Below are 21,457 nucleotides of genomic sequence, written 5' to 3' on the forward strand. Positions count from 1 at the left end.
GTGGATCAATGAGCCTTGGGCAGCCAACACCCTGTTACCAGTTTGTGGTTTTTCCCTCGGTAGGTACTCACCACTGCTGACCAGGGGCACGCCGCAAGTCTTGCTGTTTCAGAGATGCTCTGACCCAGTTGTCTGGCCGTAACCATTTGGCCCTTGTCAAAGTCACTCAGGTCTTTACTCCTACCCATTTCTCCTGCATCCTACACACTCACTTTGAGAACTGATTGTTCGCTTACCATCTAATCTACCCAGACCTTGACACATACCCTTGTTTCGAGACGTTCAACATTATTCGGTTCGCCTGTAAACGGTCATAATGTTTTGGCTCATAAGGGTATGTCACGTGTTCTTCTCACAGCGCCACCATCGTCAGTGGTCTGAAGGAGTGAAATTGAAATGAGAAGTGAATCTTAAAATGGTGCCGATATCTGGACGAGTGAGTCACCCACAAACGTTTCCCTTTAAGATTTGTTAGCAAATCTTATCTGGCCTTTCCGGAAAAAAACACGCCCTGAGCAGAGCATTTCACTGACTCAGGGGGGAAAACTCCATCAGGGAGCTTTCTCAATAAGGAAGTCAATCTCCATGTTCCTTAACCAACTCCCAGACAAGCTGTTCAGACAAAGGAGAAAAAAAAATCAGCTGTAATTCAGTTTTTAGTCTCCTGAACAGATTCTAACTCACCAGCGGCACATGTGATAGACAGCACATTATGAAAAGACTTGTGAACTTCCACCAGATCCTTGATGCTGGGTGAGAAAAGCGTTAACATGATTTAGATGTGTGGAGTAGCTGTGCCTGAAATACACCAAAGATAAAATGGATATTTGGATGCATGTAAATCTGCCTATTTACAATTTCAATGACAAAGAGAAAAATGTGAAACCGAAAAATACTCCGCAGTTTCATATTTCGGAGGAGGAAGTGTCTGATACTATCCTTTTCAAGCTTAATATGGTGATCAGAATGGATACGGCTGCAAAACAAACACTGACCATGGCTTTAAAAACACGAGGCAGCTAGTCCCTAACCTGCACCAAAGCGCAGGTTAGGGACTGCGATGAATAGCAACTACACAAATTGCAAACTAGAATGTAGTTCAATGTCGGTGTTACGTTCCTGCCACCATTGAAGTTTCTCTTAAAAAGGCTTACAATAACCTGTAATGTTTTTTCCCCCCAGTGTGACTTGCGGCAATCTTATTTATGATGGGACGAGCACAGAGTCAGCATTCGAAAAATAGCTTGTACGACTTTCTGAGATAAAACACTAATTCGTAAAAGTTAAATATTCGGCTGTTTCTGTTATTATGCAGTTTGGTGCAGGGTGGTATGACTTGCTCTGGCTCTGTCAGCATGCTCCACAGCTGCAGGAATAAGTGCATCGGGTATAACTGAACGCACAAAATAACACGTTTTGACCCGGGGAGGTTACGGCTGCAGTTGGAGATGACGTCCTTTTGGTAGTTCTGATGTCAAGAGGAAAGCCGACTAGATTTCTGTCATTATTTGCATGTATTTTTTTATTATTTTTTTTTGCAGTCATAATATCGTGATAAACACGGGTAATGATACCGTATTATTGAATCAACTATGTTGTCATTTCGGATGTTTTCTCATTGTGGGCATGGGGTGGCGTCATTGAGTGACGCTGCCTAGGGGTGCACCTCTTCGTATCAGGGCATGTAGAAAAGGCAGCCTGAGCTCACCAGAAAAATGACTGGTCGATTGTTTAAGGGGGTTAACACAAGCGATGTTTATATTTTTATAGGTGACCTCTTTCTGCCATGTGAATAAGTACACGTAAATCTCTTTTTTTAAATGTTTTTAAGTCAAACTTCATTTGATTTCCAGTACGTCCACAGTCCGAATATATGGACACGAATCACATTAGAAGAAAGATGCCTGGCGAGTTAACATAAACGCGACCCTGAGAGCAGGATAAGCGGTTAAGATAAGGGATGGAAGGATGGATGGAGTTAACATATAGAGACCCTGACACACTTCCGCTTCCAGCGTGGGAAGACCCACTTCCATTATATTCAAGAGATTGCACACATCGCTACGGCCGATATATCTACAAAACTTGGCAACGCACACCAGAACGAGCTAGATGGATAAATAACGCTAAGAGGAAAAACATGCAATTTTGATTTTGGGGTGAACTGACCTGTTAACATGTGGTGTGGGAGGAGGATAAAATGTGAAGGTCCCCGTGCTCTCTGGAAACTGCTCGATCAGAAACTTCAGTGAGACAAAAAAGAAGAAGAAGAAGAAAAACAGGAATGTTTGTTAGAGACCAGGTGAAATCTCATTTGACTTGGAAATGAGATTAAGATACGTTTATCTCGTCTGTCTGTACATGTTTATCTGTGATTGTACCCGTGTGTGTGTGTGTGTGTGTGGTACTTGCACCACAAACGTGCACTTTTTTGCAGACCTGTCTGTCTGTGCACTCAGACTCGTTGAGTGTGCACGTCCGCTCATGTAGAGAGCGTGATTTCCCCAGCACCACCTGCAGCTCGCCAGCCCCTCCGTGGCACATTTTCCACTTAACATGATAGACGTGCCGCCGGCATCTCTGTCATGCTAATGTGCCCCCAGCGACTCTGAACCCTTAGCAAGGCATTACATCATCGCTCTCCCCTGCAAAAATACGCCGAAAAACCAAAGGCGCGAGCCCCAATTTCCGTTAGGGAACACAAGCAAGGAAGTAGCTGGGTATTAAGGTATTAGAAGAAGAAGAAAAAAATCTGTCGAAGACTGATAAGTAAAAAAAGCAACACAGCACACAACAAGAACACAACAAAATGAAGGTGGCAGTGGGTAATGACTTCGCAACTCCTCCGGAATATCAATGCGGGGATGTGAGCGAGCGGCTGGGTGTCCATCAGTCTGCCTGCGTGTGCGTGTGCGTGTGTGCGTGTGTGTATATGAGGTCTATACACAAAGATGTCGGGGCCGTGTGCAGAGGGGCTAATGGAGGGTTGATTGGCTGGCAGTAAGCGGGCATCGGCGGGTAATTTTGGCTCCACCGTGTTAAATCCCTGAAATGAAGAAGACTCATTTCATCTCCGAACGCTGAGCCTCTGGCTGGGGGCGTGAGCGTGCGTGTTTGTGTGGGCATGTGTACGGGTGGATGATGTAAAAAGGGTGGTGGTGGTGGTGGGCGTCCGGGGAAGCGTAGCGGTCTACCAACACGGCGCTCCCGGTTCGAATCCCCGTGTTGCCTCCGGCTTGGTCGGGCATCCCTACAGACACAACTGGCCGTGTCTGCGGGTGGGAAGCCGGATGTGGGTATGTGTCCTGGTCGCTGCACTACCGCCTCCTCTGGTTGGTCGGGCCCCTGTTCGTGGGGGAGGGGGAATTAGGGGGGATAGCATGATCCTCCCACATGCTACATCCCCCTGGTGAAACTCCTCACTGTCAGGTGAAAAGAAGCGGCTGGCGACTCCACATGTATGGGAGGAGGCATGTGGTAGTCTGCAGCCCTGCACCACGTCAAAGGAGAATTCCAGGGTGTCCGGGGAAGCGGAGCGGTCTATTCCGTTGCCTACTAACACGGGGATCGCCGGTTCAAATCCCCGTGTTGCCTCCGGCTTGGTCGGGCATCCCTACAGACACAATTGGCCGTGTCTGCGGGTGTCCTGGTCGCTGCACTAGCGCCACCTCTGCTTGGTTGGGGGGGTGGAATAGCGTGATCCTCCCACACGCTACGTCCCCCAGGCGAAACTCCTCACTGTCAGGTGAAAAGAAGCGGCTGGCGACTCCACGTGTATGGGAGGAGGCGTGTGGTAGTCTGCAGCCCTCCCCGGACGGGCAGAGGGGGGTGGAGCAGCGACCGGGACGGCTCGGAGGAGTGGGGTAATTGGCCGGCTACAACTGGGAGAAAGAGGGGGATTCGCTTCCCGGCGGCCCCTGAATTCGCTACACTGGTGTCAGAAGTGGGATGGCGAGACGGCGAGGCCATCGGAAGCGCGTGTGCCCAACGGCGTGAGGGAGCTGGCATGCTGAAGCGCGGGGACACGCTTCCTGAAGCAGGGGGGGTAGTGTAACGACCACGGCTAGCCCTTAGCTAACGGGTCGGGCCCTTTAGTCGACTGGTTAGTGTGGGGGCCCCGGGTTCGCGTCCCGGCTGTGGCGGTTCCCGGCTGCCCCCCTGAATTCACTACAACGGTTTGTCATGTCAACGCTCCTTCTGATTACGCTCTGAAATACCCAATCCCTCTGCACACGCTCAGCGCCCCCTGCAGGGAGGTGACGTTTCTGGTAGTGCAGCACATGGAAGAATCCCTTCTTGCCCATCACTTCCTGCCGAGCATGTGAACAGGACTCCTCATCCCATGAGTTTTTCTTTTGCCCGCAGCTGAAAACAACCGACCGCAACCGAAGGGGCCAAACAGAAGGTTCGAACTGGCGAGCTGCATCGATCTGAGAGAACATGAGCATTGTGCAAGACCGGACAGCTGGAGGTTCAGGAGTGCGTCCCATCCTCTCCTCTTCCTCCCCGTGTTTTCTCTCCCGGCGCATCCGGTCGAGGTCTCCCCTCAGTCAACTTCACCCGTGTTGCCAGGCGACACTGTTGCCTGGGAGCAGCGCTTTGATGAACAGTCACGGTGTAATGGCAGCAGCGCTGCCAAGACGCTCGGCTCGCCGACACACAGGTGGGCACGCACACACACACGCACACGTGTGCAAATTCCTTTCAGCTTGGCCTTTGTGACCACCCCTCGTCTGACTTTAGGTAAGCCTGAGGTCCAGAAAGTCTCAGACGGCGTTTCACTCATCACGGCCAATCATCACACGACATGCAGCCCTTCGGACGACGTGGCAACCTCGTTCAAACGTAGAGCTTTCCAACACATGAACGAAAGCAGACTAACACTTCATGTCCGGGCGGCGTGGCGGTCTATTCCGTTGCCTACCAACACGGGCATCGCCGGTTCGAATCCCCGTGTTACCTCCGGCTCGGTCGGGCGTCCCTACAGACACAATTTGCCATGTCTGTGCGTGGGAAGCCGGATGTGGGTATGTGTCCTGGTCGCTGCACTAGCGCCTCCTCTGGTCGGTCGGGGCGCCTGTTCGGGGAGGGGGAACTGGGGGGGAATAGCGTGATCCTCCCACGCGCTACATCCCCCTGGTGAAACTCCTCACTGTCGGGTGAAAAGAAGCGGCTGGCGACTCCACATGTATGGGAGGAGGCATGTGGTAGTCTGCAGCCCTCCCCGGATCAGCAGAGGGGGTGGAGCAGCACCGGAACCTGCTAAGAAGAGAGGGGGGGGGGGTAATTGGCCGGATACAACTGGGGAGAAAAGAGGAGGGGAAAAAAAATCCACAAAAAAAGATGATAACTTGGTGAGTCAGGCTAGTCTGGCAGGCAGACGAGTGTGTTGGGTACCATCTTACTAATTCTTCTCCGTGGATTGTCACCTTGTGGTGGTGGAGAAGTGTGCGTGGTCCCGAGATCCCGAGAGCAACGCCGTCTGGAGCTACGCTCCTGGTAGGGTCACCCGTGGCGGTAAGGTCAAGGGGGAGGTCCCTGACGAAGAGCAATCCAACCAAGACCTCAACGGTGGAACAGGCGGAGGATGGCGGCTGACTTTAGGAAAGCATCCCAACGGCTGGGAAGGCGGGCGAAGGCTGCAGCAGAAACGGGCCCCCAGTCGTCTTGGACTCCACGCCACCGGATCCTGACCCAGATCTGTCAAGGAGCGTCACACACAGTCACACACAGGCGTCCTCCAGAGGACAATCATACTGCCTTCGAGTGACCGCCGATGATCAGGGATCAGGGATCAGGACTCAGGGACACTTTGTCGTTTCATTTCCTGTACTTGCGCACCTGAAATGAATCGTAGTACCGTCACAAAGACCGAAACACACCCAAATCTACAAGAACACACATATCCAAACTGACACATATATTAAAACGATGACGATGATCGTGCTAATTCAATACACAACTGTAGCTCAACATTTCCCAGAACTGTGGTCGCATCTATAAGAACGTTCCGCCAGGATTTCCCAGATTTTCCAGACCCAAGATCTGCACAAGCTAGCAAGGCGTTTGGAAGAAGTTTCCGTTGCCGTGTCAAGTGGCCTGCGTCCCATTAGCAGCAGTTTTAGTGTTTTTTTATTTTATTTTATTTTTAAATGAGCCGTTGTTTGCCGTTCGTTTTAAACCTAACGAAGGCTCACAGGCCGACACACACCGGTTCTTACTGAAACGACTCCATCTTTTGTTCTCGGGACAACCGCACGTGGCTGAGCGTGACGGTGCATGTGCACGTATCCAGAAGTCTAATGGTGGTGCACGCTGACATTTGATTGATCCCCACCACTTCAACTTCCTGTGGAAATGATCACTGTATGTGTGTGTGTGTGTGTGTGTGTGTGTGTGTGTGTGCACGTGTAAACACTTATGTGCATGTGTTGTTGTGCACATGTGCAAAACCATCGAGATTGAGGCAATCATCTCCCAGACTAAGTAGATGGATGGCAAGCTCTCTTTTGCCGTCCATCTCTCTCTCTCTCTCTCTCTCTCTCTCTCTCTCTCTCTCTCGCTCTCTCTCTCGGTAATGCACCCCATGTCATCTTATCCACAGAGCAGGAAAAAATAGTCTTGACCCTGAAATCCTCATGAAATCCTCAAACGATCACCCGCCCCCCCTCGCTGAAAATAGCCAGCTCGTATCCAGATGTGAAAACATGCTACGGCGCGGCTGTAGCTGCAGCGCCGACAGCGAGCGTCATGCTCGGCGTCCTCTGCACAGTAAGCCACGCGTCTCATAACCTTGCGAGGCTCTCGGAGGAGTTTCGACATCACCGAGACAAAAGGGCTGTTGACGGGAGACGCCTGTGACGAGATGCACACCGAGAGTTCGACTCTCGCTCTGCAGAAACCAAGAGACCTGCGTGAGCACGGGAAGCAAAGGCTGCAGGGAAATAAGCAAGGGTAACCTCCTGCAGGCATAAAGCACCCCCCCCCCCTTTTCTCCCTAATTGTACTATCTTCCGAGCCATCCCGGTCGCTGCTCCGCCCCCTCTGCTGATCCGGGGAGGGCTGCAGACTACCACATGCCTCCTCCCATACATGTGGAGTCGCCAGCCGCCTCTTTTCACCTGACGGTGAGGAGTTTCACCGGGGGGGGGGGCAACCACGTGGGAGGATCGCACTATTCCCCCCACTTCTCCTCCTCCCTGAACAGGCGCACCAATTGACCAGAGCAGGCGCTAGTGTAGCGACCGAGACACATACCCACACCCGGCTTCCCACCCGCAGACACGGCCAAATGTGTCTGTAGGGACGCCCGTCCAAGCCGGGGGTGACACGGGGATTCGAACCGACGATCCCCCTGTTGGTAAGCAACGCAATAGTCTGCCCTGCTACCTGGATGCCCAGAGCACTTTGTTTTAATTTGCACGGCACCTAAATAAAGAAACCCACTGCAAATGTGTCAGTCGTGATGTCTGTGTGGGTGTATGCACAGGTGGGTGTGCGCCGTGCATACGCCCACATCCTGTCTGCCTCACAGTGTTTCCGGCGCCGTGGCGACTGCGACGCGTACGACGCCGTTCCCCCCCCCCCCCCTCACTCCAAATGAAGTGACGGAGACAGGGAGATTAAAGAGGCGTAAGAGAGGAGGCCCCGCGGCCCGTCACCCGACAATTATAGCATATCTAACAAACGCACAACGCAAGGAACGGCTCCCCAGAGGAGGCACGCAGCAAAACACATACCCCGCTTCATTATGCCGCCTGAGCATCATCATCATCATCATCATCATCATCATCATAATACCCCCACAGTTGTTTCAGTGAGCAGTTTAAATCCAGTGAAAGCGGTCTTCAGGTGCATGATATATTTTATAAACCTTGAAACAAACAAACATTTAGATGTAGAAATCCTCAAATCAAAATGATGCTTTCCTCACACCACAGCAAGCTGCTCCACCCCCCCACCCGGCCTCGATCACTCCCCCCCCCCCCCCGGCCTCGATCACTTAATATCTAAATCCTGATTGTGCAGCCTTAGTTTTACATTTCATGCATTTGTTATTTTGGGTTATATAATAGAGAAAAATAACTTATCCTCTTTCTTTCTTTCTTTCCATCTGCTGTACATCCCTCCCTCCCTCCCTCCCGCTCCGGAGCATTCTCCACCTCTTCACCTCCCCTAGTCCGCCAACATCCCTTTTCTCTCCCCTCCACGAGCCCTTCTTTCTCACCGTATGGTCTGTGTGCCATTCTTCTCCTCCCCGCTGAGTTCTCTCTCTCTCTCATCATCTTTATCTCTGCCTGCTTCTCTTTCCCTCATTTTGCTCCTATGTTTCTCTTTACCTCTACCATCATGTGTGTGTGTGTGTTTGCAGTATGTGCAGCATGCATCTCCACACGACTCCGTGGATGTGAGGCATGGACCATCTACAGCCACCGTCTCAGAAGCCTGGAGGCCTTCCATGCGAGATGTCTCCAGAGGATCCTCGGCCTCACTTGGGAGGACAGAGCGCCACACGCAGGTGTTGGAGCGGGCAGGCAGCTGCAGCATGGAGTCTACCCTAAACCACCATCGACTCAGGTGAAGTCCTCGACGGCCAACTGCACCTCGGTCAACGCTCGTTCAAAGACCACACTGAAAAGCTGCCAGATCAACCCCTCTTCTCTGGAGGAACTTGCCTCCTGCCGCACCATCTGGCGCTCTCACGTCTCACAGGGAGGGAAGTATATGGGAAACCGGCGCACACAACACCGTGTAGCAAAGTGTGCGAAGGGGCATGCTCGCAAAGCGACCCCTCCGACCCCCAGCACCACTTTTACATGCCCGGTCTGCAACTGCAACTGTGCATCCAGGGTCGGACTATTCAGCCGCCAAAGGACTCACGAATAGGAGAAGATGGTCATCATCGGATACGGTGGACAACCAGCAAGCAAGTGTGTGTGTGTGTGTGTGTGTGTGTGTGTGTGTGTGTGTGTCTGAGTTTTCCAATGCCGGGTGTTTGTGATACGTGGCAGCAGGTTATCTACCGTTCCGTCTACTCTGCCTGTGTGCACTGGCCTCTCTCTCTCTCGCCCCCCCCCCCTCTGTCTCTGTCTCTCTCACCTATCCGTCTCTCTGCCTCCCTCTCTCTCTCTCCCCATATCGCACCCCCCATTAGCCATCCACAGCTGCCCCTCCCCTCTTTTCCCCCCCTTCCTCATCACCACTCCCCCTTCTCTCTCTTCTCCATCCCTTCCTCCCCTCCATCCAGCGGCATTTATTTTCCCTCTCTTGGCTCTGACAGATGGGTCTTGCGGAGGAATAAAAGCATCGGTGTTTACCATATTATTTATGAGCATCAGCTCCGGCCCCTTTGGGCCATGCCGGGCCTGGAACGCCCCCCACCCCCACCCCCCTCGCCCAGCCCAGTTTGTGTTTACGCAGGACAACTATTCTGCTGGAGCCCATTTAGCACCGTGATCAAAGATGTGTCAGCGGTGGAATTCCCTTCACTGACCCACGGGTTAAGAGGGTGTTTCAGACGCCGTGTAGCGTATACGTCTTGTGCTGACAGCAGAATGGTCTTATCTCTGTGTGGAAAACAAACAAAAAAACAAAACAAAAACAGAAGCCCAACGTGGCCAGTGGAAGGGAGATCCCAACCCCCCTGAATGTGCATGGAACAAAGATTTCGGAGTTGTTGGATCGTTTGTAACTTCACGTTGTGGCTTCTCAGAACGCGTCGGGAGCAGCAAATATGGTGGTAATTTAATTAACCGTGGCGACAAAACATCATCGAGAACTTTTAAGTTAGCCTTTTTCAACACTGAACTGGGTATCTGTGTATTCTGTGTGTGTGTGTGTGTGTGTGTGTGTGTGTGTGCGATGCTGGGAGTGTGTAATTACGGGCAGATTAGGGGAGAAGCGGACCGCATTGAGCAGTCTTTGATGGGATTAAGCACTCAATTACCCGACTAAATCTGTCTGCCTTTTCTCAGGTTTACACATTTCACACCCACGCACGAACACACAAAAACACATATGCATGCTCACGTGTGCGTGTGTGTGGTGTGTGTGCATACACAGACACACAAAACTCTCTCGCTTTCTTTCTCCTTCTGCTTAGCCGACACGTAACAGTGAACACATTTCTCTACTCGTCCACATCTTCAGCACCCTCTCTCTTATCCAATCACCTTTCAGCGTTTCATCTCTCTATCCACCCATCAAGCCATTTTCCCTTCCGTCCATTGATCGACCTTTCCTTTAAGCATCCACCCTATCTACACATTCATCTACCCATCCATCCATCCTTTCCTCCATCCAGTCGTACATAAGAGCTGTTGCATCACTGCTCGATCTCAGACGGGATCCAGGTCTATCGTTCGTGCCTTTTTGCCGACAGATTACATTACATTACAGTAATTTAGCCGATGCTTTTATCCAAAGCGACTTACAATAAGTGCATCATTTAACGTAGGAAAGCAGGAGAACTACTAGTCATCAGAGGTCATAAGTGCATCTAAACAAACATCTAAGAGCAAAACCAGTGCTAAAGTAAAAGTGCAAGAAAGGGATTTTTTTTAAATGAGTGAATACAATAAGTGCTAAGAACAAGTAACAGGGTAATAGTTCTTGAAGAGGTGAGTTTTCAACCTGCGCCGAAAGATGGGCAGCGACTCCGCTGTCCTGACATCAGTGGGGAGTTCATTCCACCACTGTGGGGCCAGGACAGAAAAGAGCCGTGACCGGGCCGATTGGCAGCAGGGGCCTCTGAGCGACGGGGTAACCAGGCATCCTGAGGCAGCAGAGTGAAGTGGTCGGGGGGGGTGTAGGGCTTGACCATGGCCTGGAGATAGTAAGGAGTGGTTCCTTTCACTGCCCTGTAGGCTAGCACCAGAGTCTTAAACTGGATGCGAGCAGCTACTGGGTGGCTCCCAGTTTAAGACTCTGGTGTAGGGACATGAGAAGGGGAGTTGTGTGGGAGAACTTAGGGCAGTTGAACATCAGATGAGCTGCAGCTTTCTGAACAAGCTCCAGAGGTCTGATGGCTGACGCCGGGGTGCCAGCAAGGAGGGAATTGCCGTAGTCCAGCCAGGAGATGACCAGAGCCTGGATGAGCAACTGTGCAGTCTTGTTGGTGAGGAATGGGCGAATCCTCCTGTTATAGAGGAGAAATCTGCAGGAGCAAGCAACCGATGCAACGTTTGCAGCAAACGACAGTCGGTCGTCCAGGATCACATCCAGATTCCTCACAGTCCGAGTTGGCATCACCACGGTGTGGTCAATGGTGATGGTCAGGTCTCGGTGCGGGCAACCTTTCCCCGGGAGGAACATCAGCTCTGTCTTGTCCAGATTGAGCTTCAGATGGTGTGTCGCCATCCACTCCGAGATGTCAGTCAAGCACGCAGCAATGTGTGTCTCTACTTGTGTGTCAGAGGGAGGAAAGGACAAGATCAGCTGGGTGTCATTGGCATAACAATGGTAAGAGAAGTCATGCGAGCGAATAACAGAACCCAGGGATGTTGTATACAGGGAGAAAAGGAGAGGACCCAGAACCGAACCCTGTGGAATGCCTGTAGTCAGTCTGCGAGGCTCCGACACAGATCCCCTCCATGTCACCTGGTAGGAGCGACCCGTCAGGTAGGTTGCAAACATTGAGAGTGCAGAGCCTGTGACACCCAGCCCCTTGAGGGTAGAGAGGGGGAGAGAGAGAGTTTGCTCACGCAGGGTGCAGCGATTCTGTCAAGGTAAGGAGGGCCATCTCTGTTGCGTGACCCACCCTGAACCCAGACTGGTTGAGGTCCAGGAGGTTGTTCTGGTGGAGGTACGAAGAAAGACAGATGTGTTTGACATTCAAATGCACCCCTTCCGATGTGCGAAGATGGCGGCGCAAACTCACATTTGCAGTGGCCTCACCCAGTACGGGTGTGGGAAGATGGTGGCGCGAACTTATGTTTGCGGTGGCCTCAGCCAGTGCTGTCCAAGCAGTGTCTTTGTCTGTGTCCGTGTCTGATGGCTGTGAGAGCTGGCGCTGCATCGTCTGGGGTAACATGGTCTTCTGCGTCCTGTGGATCCGGGGACCACGGCCCTGCCCGGAGCTATGCCCAAAGAGGAAACGCCGAGGACGGTCTGACAGGACGCGAAAGCAGGGAAGGCTAAGCTAACTGCTAGCCCACGCAGACCGGCAGTTCCGATAAAAACAAGGGCGGTCTGGCGGCGGCCTCGCCTAGCGTTGACTGTGTTTTTGGTGTCATCATGTGGAGTGCGGGGAGGTGTGTCGAAGGTGTCTGGCTGGGAGAGCTGGCGTTGGATCGGCTGGGGGAGCCTGGTCGGCCTCATCCAGTGGGCCCAGGGACAACGGCACTGCCCGGAGCTGCACCCAAAGAGGAAACACTGAGAGCGGTCTGACAGGACACGGAAGCGGGGCAGGCTAAGCTAACTGCTAGCCCATGCAGACCTGCAGTTCTGACAGTCATCTTGGCTGCATTTGCTCTCTTGGACAGTGGATTTTTTTTCTTCCATATGTATATATATGTTGGATATATGTGTTTTTGTCGTTTTTTTAAGCATTTGTAGGGTTGTTTTGTTTTTTTTGCAGCTGTGATATTTATTTATGTTTTTTGGATTTTGATATACTCTATTGATCTCAGCAGGAAAATTATGCTCTGCTTTTAACCCATCCTAGCTGTGTAGCTAGCAGCAGTGGGCAGCCGCCGTGCAGCACCCGGGGATCAACTCCAGTTCATCTTACCGTGCCTCGGTCAGGGGCACAGACAGGAGTACAAACCCTAACTTGCATGTCTTTTTGATGGTGGGGGAAACCGGAGCACCCGGAGAAAACTCACCGCAGACACGGGGAGAACATGCAAACTCCACACAGAGGACGACCTGGGATGACCCCCAAAGTTGAACAACCCCGGGGTTCGAACCAAGGACCTTCTTGCTCTGAGGCAACAGTGCTAACGATGTATGTGTTCTTGTAGGTTTTGGATATGTGCTTTTGTCTTTGTGTTGCACTGCTGGGGGCTGAGGGAAATTCCACAAATAAATGTTCCTGATTCCTGAACAAGTACAGCATTTCTTGGTGTGCGTCCATGCCTACCCCTCTGCAGGCATGCCCCCTTTGTGGGTGGTTGTTCGGCATGGACTTGGCAGGTACCTCCCGATTCAATATTACAACAATTTTGGGCTGGATTCAATACATACTCCGATTTTAGAAATATCACGACATTATGAATATTACAATGTGATATTATGATTTATTTAAGGCCCACTCACCTCTTATCTACGGTAAAATGTAAAAACGTCAATAGTCTAAAGAAAATGTACAAAAAGGTGCACCTGTTTTACAAACACTTTAAACACAAGTAGTACTTCCCAGAATGAACATTCAAACATCCATCCATCCATTATCTGAACCGCTTATCCTGCTCTCAAGGTCGCGGGGATGCTGGAGCCTAAAACCAGCAGTCACTGGGCGGAAGGTGGGGAGACACCCTGGACAGGCTGCCAGGCCATCATACAGGGCCAACATACACACACACACACAAACATACACACATTGATACCTAGGGACAATTTAGAATGGCCGATCCACCTGACCTACATGTCTTTGGACTGTGGGAGGAAACTGGAGCCCTCGGAGGAAACCCACACAGACACGTGGAGAACATGCAAACTCCACACAGAGGATGACCCGGGACGGCCCCCAAGGTTGGACTACCCTGGGGCTTGGACCCAAGACCATGTTGCTGTGAGGCAACCGTGCTAACCACTGCGCCACCATGCTGCCCAACGTTCAAACAATTCAAACTAGCAGAACACAGACATGTAGAAATCATCACATCAAACCTCAACATTGCACTTCAGGGGAAATGCTGTGATATGAAAATCATCACAGCTTCGTGTTGCAATTTTGCACTAGATCGATTTTCCCCTCCCGTCTCTGATGAATGTGACGGTAGAACGAGATCGAGGCTGAAGATGCCTGCCTGTGTGTGGGCAGATTAAGGGCCAGCTTCAGTGGGAAGGTCAGCTAGACAGCCCGGAGCTCCAGCCTCTGTTTATTTGAACATTTTGAACTGTACAGCAAGTTCTCCATTATTACCATCTCTCAAGCTGCCCTGCATGTATCTCTCAAATGATTCTGCTAACAAAGACAGACAACAGGCACTGGATTTTTGTACTGAAGGTGCAGCTCCTCAGTCTTATATCTGAGCTAAATCACCATATGATTTTGATTTTTGAGTTTGACTTCGATATACTTTATCAACCCCCATGGGGAAATTCTTCTCTGCATTTAACCCATCCTAGCTGTGTAGCTACGAGCAGTGTGCGGCACCGTGCAGCGCCCAGGGACCAACTCCAGAAAACGGACAATTTTTGTCTTCTTATATTGGTTTCGAATCATCCTACCAGAAATGTTGGGGGTATTAAGTTTTTGTAATCATTACGTCTGAGTCTTGAACCACTAATTTTATTTTATCTGAAGTGAAAAATAGGTGAGTGAACTGTACTGGAAGTAAACTGTGCCAAACCCCAGCGTGTAAGAGGGGGGTCAAGTGAACTGTTGGAGCTATCAAAGCCATCATCGCCAGTGGCTATTTGGCACCAGTCTCTGAAATATCTATAATTACTACGAATGGCATCAGCAGGGTACAGTAGCAGCAAGATCAGCCATAATGACAGGGAAAACGCTAAAGCTACTATAAAAAAAGCGCGCTCTAACACCTCAGAGGATGGTCTAACTGACTTCAAACATGGCATAGAGGGATTACTGTGATACAGTACGGCAAGTATTACCTCTAATACAGGAGACCTACAGTTACCAAATGACATATAATGCATACTTGACATGTGTCTGGACATTTGCCACCGTAGGGGAGTTAACCAGAGGACTAGAACATCGGATTATTCCTCGGATCTAAGCCAACGTGCTGAGCTGTCTGTCTGAGCTCCGTACAGGAAAGTTTTGCTGTACCGGGTGACGTTTTGCTCCAGCCCGTTGCAGATTGTGCATTCAGCTCCCAGCCCTCACTTAATGTTAAGCGTCCTGTTGAGTCTTTGCAGCAACATGCACTCCGCATACTTCCCATTTATTTAGCGGGATGGCAAATCGATGTATGGGAATGAGAGGAATAAGGAAAGCGCGAGGGAGACGGTGTTTGCCAAGCAGGGGTCGTTTAAGGGTGGCCAATCGTCCAACTATCTGGATAAAACAGGTGGCACCTCAATGGGAAAAGCCATTAAAGCGGCTTTCATTCTCGGCTCCCTCTAGAAATGAAAGCAGGATTCTTGTTTGGCCTATTCACATTTTCTCAAATAAAGTTACTAAAGAGGAGTTTTGCCGCTTCTCGGTGATTGGATATTTGGGTCAGAGCCAGATTTTTGCCATTTTTTTCTTTTCTTTTCGGGGTCCGTGGAGGACGGCGGTGTTGTGATGGAGTCTCTGGCCTCGGGCCTCGGGCTTTGTCAGCAGAGCAACACGTTCCATCTGTTCCGTGGTCGTCTTTTTTAATGCAAGAGCTGTCTTTCCCCTCGGTTTTATGGTCGCACAAGTGTCCGCTTGATAGCTGTTTACGGCGCGTGAAGGTTCAAATTGTCACACATGGATGAGGGCGCCCACGCCACACAAATATTATGATGTGCACACGTGTCCGCACGGAAAACACTCCGACAAATTAAAGAGCCCTTTTCATCCCACCGCTTCTGAAGGCTGTTATGTTTTTCTTCAATACCTGGGATAGTTAACAGCGTTTTTGCCTGTAGCTCAAACGGTCTATAAAAGCAAAGGCCAAGCTTTTTCTTTTCTTTTATCTTTTTTCCATCCCGGCAATTACTCACCAAACTGGAAAACAGAGGCCGGTTTGGGGAAAAGTGCAGATTGGTTTTGGATGTGGTTCACAGTAACCACGTTAGGGTCTGTCAGGTTTGATGGCCAAGTGGACGAGAGGGGGGAGACGGTGCGAGAGAGACGCTGACAAAGCCCCACCCCAGCTCGACACCACCTTCGCATCCTATTGTTGAGACAGATGGACAACAACACCGTGTTATTCCGTGGTTACGTGCGATAGTACCCACGTCGCTTGTTTGCATGCAGACTGACGATGAGAGCTTATCGGGGGTCTCACGCCGCCCTCATCCGCATCCTGTTTCACGACCAAACTGAGACCTAAAAGAAACCCTGCCAACCTATTGCTTTCAATGTCAACATCCCGTAGTCAAACGAATATGTTCATTAGCTTTACTGTCTTTTCATTTGAGCTAAACTGAATAACCAGGCGTTTATCGTTAAACTCCTTTCCATTCAACGGAGGTGGTGTAAATCGGAAGTGTGAAGAGCAGCACGGGCCAACTGTGACATTTCAACATCCAATTATCTGTAGTCATGATGTGCAACTCTTAAGCGCTGTGAACGAGTTAATAAATGGAGTTCCAACAGGTATTTCTCAGTAAGGGCCCCTTACGTTGTGCAAGGCGCCCTTCTTCTACTGAATTATCAAGCATGCTGAGGACGGGCGGCTTGCCCAAAATGTTGGTGCACAAATAAATAAGGAAAAAAATCATTACTGGGAGTGCCGTGTTGGAATTGGCTCTTCTGCAGTATTTTCCTTAAGACTCTCCTGAAGACAAAACTCACACGTGTATGAATACCGAACACAGACATCACTCGCTTCTGCATCAGGGCCGCACAGTTTGGTGTCGGTTTTAATTCCTTTTTAATTTCTCCCTCGCCACCCTCGCTCTCCTGAGCTGGAGCCAATGGCCAGTCTCTGTATATAGTTACAGGGCCAAGGCCGCATCCCTCACCAAACCTCCGCTGGGCAAGACGCGGAACAGCAGGCCTCTCGTGACGTTTTGTCTCCGCCCTTCGTTTACCTGTCAGCGCTCAATGGAGGTGTGGGGGTGAGTTACTCTTTTATTTAATGTCCCCCCCCCCCCGTTTACTGGTTAGACAAGGAGTTCAGAATTGCAATGCGCTCGGGTCTTTGTCGTTTCGGCCTTGGCCACCATGAAGCCTGGTTAATGTAGGCTTCTAGAAACAAATCCCTTATTTTAATGGCGTCCGGGTAGCATAGCGGTCTATTCCGTTGTCTACCAACACGGGGATCGCCGGTTCGAATCCTCATGTTACCTCCGGCTCGGCCCGGCGTCCCTACAGACACAATTGGCCGTGTCTGCCGGTGGGAAGCCGGATGTGGGTATGTGTCCTGGTCGCTGCATTAGCGCCTCCTCTGGTCGGTCGGGGCGCCTGTTCGGGGGGGGGGAGGTGGAACTGGGGGGAATAGGGTGACCCTCCCACGTGCTACGTCCCCCTGGTGAAACTCCTCACTGTCAGGTGAAAAGAAGCGGCCGGTGACTCCACATGTATCGGAGGAGGCGTGTGGTAGTCTGCAGCCCTCCCCACCCCCACCCAGGATCTGCAGAGGGGGTGGAGCAGAGATCGGGATGGCTCGGAAGAGTGGGGTAATTGGCCAACTACAATTGGGGAGAAAAAGGGGGAAAAAATCCCTTATTTTATTCAGTGTTTGAATAATTTGACTATACTGATATTCCCTCAGCCTGCGCTTGTTGCCTTCCCTCTGGGGTTATTACACTAATAACACATAAGTGTAGGCTATTTTGTTAGGAAATGACAGCATTTTAGACTAACAACTGTCCTAAGATTGGTGTGGTTCCAAATCATGCTTGACAATGGATGTATGAAATATAGAAAATGATCATATAGTAGTCACTGCTGTGGAACAATACCTACACCTCAGTGCTGCTCCGATACTGGCCACCAGGTTAGTAAACTCTCCCTCATCAACACAAAATCTGCTTCCGCAGTGTAAAGAGTCTCTTTTGTCGTACCGTACACACGCCAACCGATGCAACTGTCACTCCTGGGTGTAAAACTATTCTCACTCCTTTTCAGACAGAAAAGTCATGCGTACAGCCTCCGTGGTGCTTTCGCAGACGCCCTTTATCTGGGGGGCCCCCAGGAGCCAGGTAGGGGGGCCAGGAGGCCGTCCGAGCCATCCGGAGGGAGGAGAGCTGATTCCCCTCGACAGGAGGGAACGGCTGCTATCCCGGCCTGTCACAACCACTCAAGGACCTTGCAGCTGAGGCCGTCGCGCTGCACACCGGGTCTCCGGAGAGAAAAACCAGAGGCTGGGGGCGGGGGAGGTGGGAATGGAGTCTCCTCACCTTCTGCCTTTGTGTTTTGTTTTTTTAAAATCGCTCTTCCTCGCTAACCCACACACACACACACACACACACACAACTCCTTTCTCGCTCAACTCATTCAGCGTTTCAGAGAGAAGACAATAAATACACAAGGTACACAATATACAGCATGTGCAACCATGCATGCACACAATATCACGTCTTGCAAGTTGCTCTAAATGTACCTATCACAGACCCCGTTTACATTTTATGCGACTTCCATGCAGATTGTGTCTAGATGTGTTTTTATCCACATTGCATTTACATGTGCCACTGAAACGCACTTCCCTGGGCCAGATAGAAACCTCACTGCACTTTCCCGCACAACACTTTAACCAGTTTCCTGCAGAATCCTATCTTACAGCATGCACGAGGATGATGCACAGTACACATCGATAACAGTGCAATCACACCACTTGTGTGTGTGTGTGTCTCTCTCTCTCTCTCTCTGCAAACATTCACACAAACCATGACTCCATTCAAATTTAGAGCCAGGTTCTAGTGAATGCTCCCCTATAAAGTTTATGGTGTGCAAAAAAATCTGTTGTTGCATTGCTTTAAAAACAACGGCATGTGGTCTCTCTGTTTGCATCTTTTCAAATCTTCATTTACGATAAAAGTTACAGATGCTTACTTTCTCTTCCCCCCTTTTTCTCCCCAGTTGTATACGGCCAATTACCCCAATCCTCCGAGCCGTCCCGGTCGCTGCTCCACCCCCTCCGCTGACCCGGGGAGGGCTGCAGACTACCGCATGCCTCCTCCCATACATGTGGAGTCGCCAGCTGCTTCTTTTCACCTGACAGTGAGGAGTTTCACCAGGGGGACGTAGCACGTGGGAGGATCATGCTAGTCCCCCCAGTCCCCCCCCCCCCCGAACAGGCGTCCCGACCGACCAGAGGAGGCGCTAGTGCAGCGACTAGGACACATACCCACATCCGGCTTCCCACCCGCAGACACGGCCAAATGTGTCTGTAGGGACGCCCGACCGAGCCGGAGGTAACGCGGGGATTCGAACCGGCGACCCCTGTGTTGGTAGACAATGGAATAGACCGCTACGCCACTCAAAGCTGTTTACTGTGTATCGCCGACACCGACATGGCGTATGGTGAATGCAAACGTTTTAAAATACTGCTGCTGTGTTTGCAGTGATTTGCTGTCTGCCGCGGCACACACGGACCCTGTGAGACGGCATGGCGAGGAGGGACGCTCATTTGCTCTGCAGTAATGCATGAAAAAATACAAACTACAAAGACAGGCAAAGACAGGGAAAGGACACGCTTGCTCGTGGACCCTAACCGCCTGACAGAAAGCAGTGGCGTAGCCGATGTACCATGAACCGATTATTCAAATCAGTGTTCTCCTATTACCGGTGTCACTACTGGCGACCTACCTATTGCATATTTACAGTAATTACACTTGACATGGCGTATACTCTTGGCTAGGATGTCATTACTATGCAGCGCTCTGAGACGCCTGTAGGTCGACGCGCGAATATTTCTGCTAATTGCTGAAGCCCTTTTAAGTCTCGTTGGATGAAAGCGTCGGCCCACTGAGAAAATATCACTGTAAAGGTGCAACGTGGTTCTCAGAATAATCAGGTTGTTTCAATCCAAGTAAAGGCTTTAGAAGAATATTGCCTTTAGATGACTGGCTTTGGTGGTGGTGGTGGTGGGGGGGGGGCTTAATTGGTTTTCCAATCACATCCACGATACTGGGCATACACAACAACTTGCAATCAGTGGGCGTTCAGATATATACTGTACACATATCAGATAATAGCCCCTTTAGATAAGCCTTGTTTCGGTGCAGCGAGACACGTATTCGCTCAGTGACTTCACAGCCGGGCTCCGTTTAACCCCCGCGCCAGAGGATAAGGACCCGCACTGCTAGCGCAGCTAGCCCAGCGCAGCCGACCCCTGAGCGGTCTCATCTGAAATTCCATCATCGCCTGTTTTACACAGAAGTAGAGGGAGTGTAAAAAAAATACAAGGAGCGCGGGTAAAAATGAAGATAGAAAAATAGATCAATATTTAATTTTCTCCCCAGGTGATATGTTCGGGAGCTAATCAGCGGTGACTGGAGAGATGACACCTGGGATAACGAGCTGGAGAAGCCAGCGCTCTCTCTCTCGCCACTCCATCCTCGCCCCCCGCCCCTCCTCCTCCTCCTCGTTCATTCCCTCACATCCAAGCTCATCCAACCCCTCTGTCATCTCTCTTGCACATTTGCTCTCACTTTCTCACCGTTTTTCTATTTGCCATGCACCCCCCCCCCCGGCTCCACCACCACCACCACCCTCCCTTTCTGCCTCTTAGATTGGGTCACCCAATCTTTTTTTTTCTTCTTTTTTTTGATCTTGCTCTCATATTCAGTGACTACCTGTGTGCAGCATACCAACCTGTCAGACCAATACAGATGGACCAGCGACTGAATGGGCCTTGCATGAACTCTGAAGGCAGCCGGTGTCGTCTACAAAAAGGTGACACTGAATTGAACACGGTCCATTTTGTGATACGCTTTGTTGTCATGAAGCCCCCCGATGGTGGATGGTGTTACTTAGCCTTAGCCCCATCTCTACTGTGCAACATGCCCAGAATGGGAGTCAAATGTATTGGCCAAGTGTGTCTATGTACACGAGGTGTTTGACTCCGGTGCACAGCAGCTTCTAGCACTTGCAGATGTGACTCACACAGGAAAAAAAAAAAACACAACAAAACAACATCAGAAGAAATCAGTGGAACAGCAGGACACCGAAGCCAGCATGCCGCTATGCTGTAACAGCCCGAGTCCGTGTTTCCTGCCGGAAGTAGCTTGGAAAGTGGGAAGGAGGAAGATGGGCAAAAACTCACACCCACATGAGTACTGGGATTCCACCAAGTGTGTCGTGTATAACTACACATCAACCTTACCAAGCTACGATTTTATCATGCATGAACAAAACAGAGGCCACACGTAACCTAAAGGTTGCTCTCGAGTTGAGAGGCGAAAGAAAAGCAGCAGGCAAATAATGCATCCGTTCACAGCTCGCGTGTCACTCGACCAACTCGAAGAACACAAGGCGCCGTCTGATGACGCCACATCCAGGCAAGTGCGTCTTAAAGGTACACCGCCCAGTTTCAACTGTTACAGCGCACAACAGGTATTCCGCCGCTATACCGGCCCGGTATCACGCCGAAGCGTGTAATACACCCGCCGGTCCGACGTGTCAGTGTCACGCTTTGCCTCGCTCAGGCGTGAAAAGTACACGCGTGTATGAAGGTGCAGTGCCAGC

Source organism: Lampris incognitus, chromosome 20 (assembly GCF_029633865.1).
Source record: "Lampris incognitus isolate fLamInc1 chromosome 20, fLamInc1.hap2, whole genome shotgun sequence".
In the NCBI taxonomy this organism is placed as follows: domain Eukaryota; kingdom Metazoa; phylum Chordata; class Actinopteri; order Lampriformes; family Lampridae; genus Lampris; species Lampris incognitus.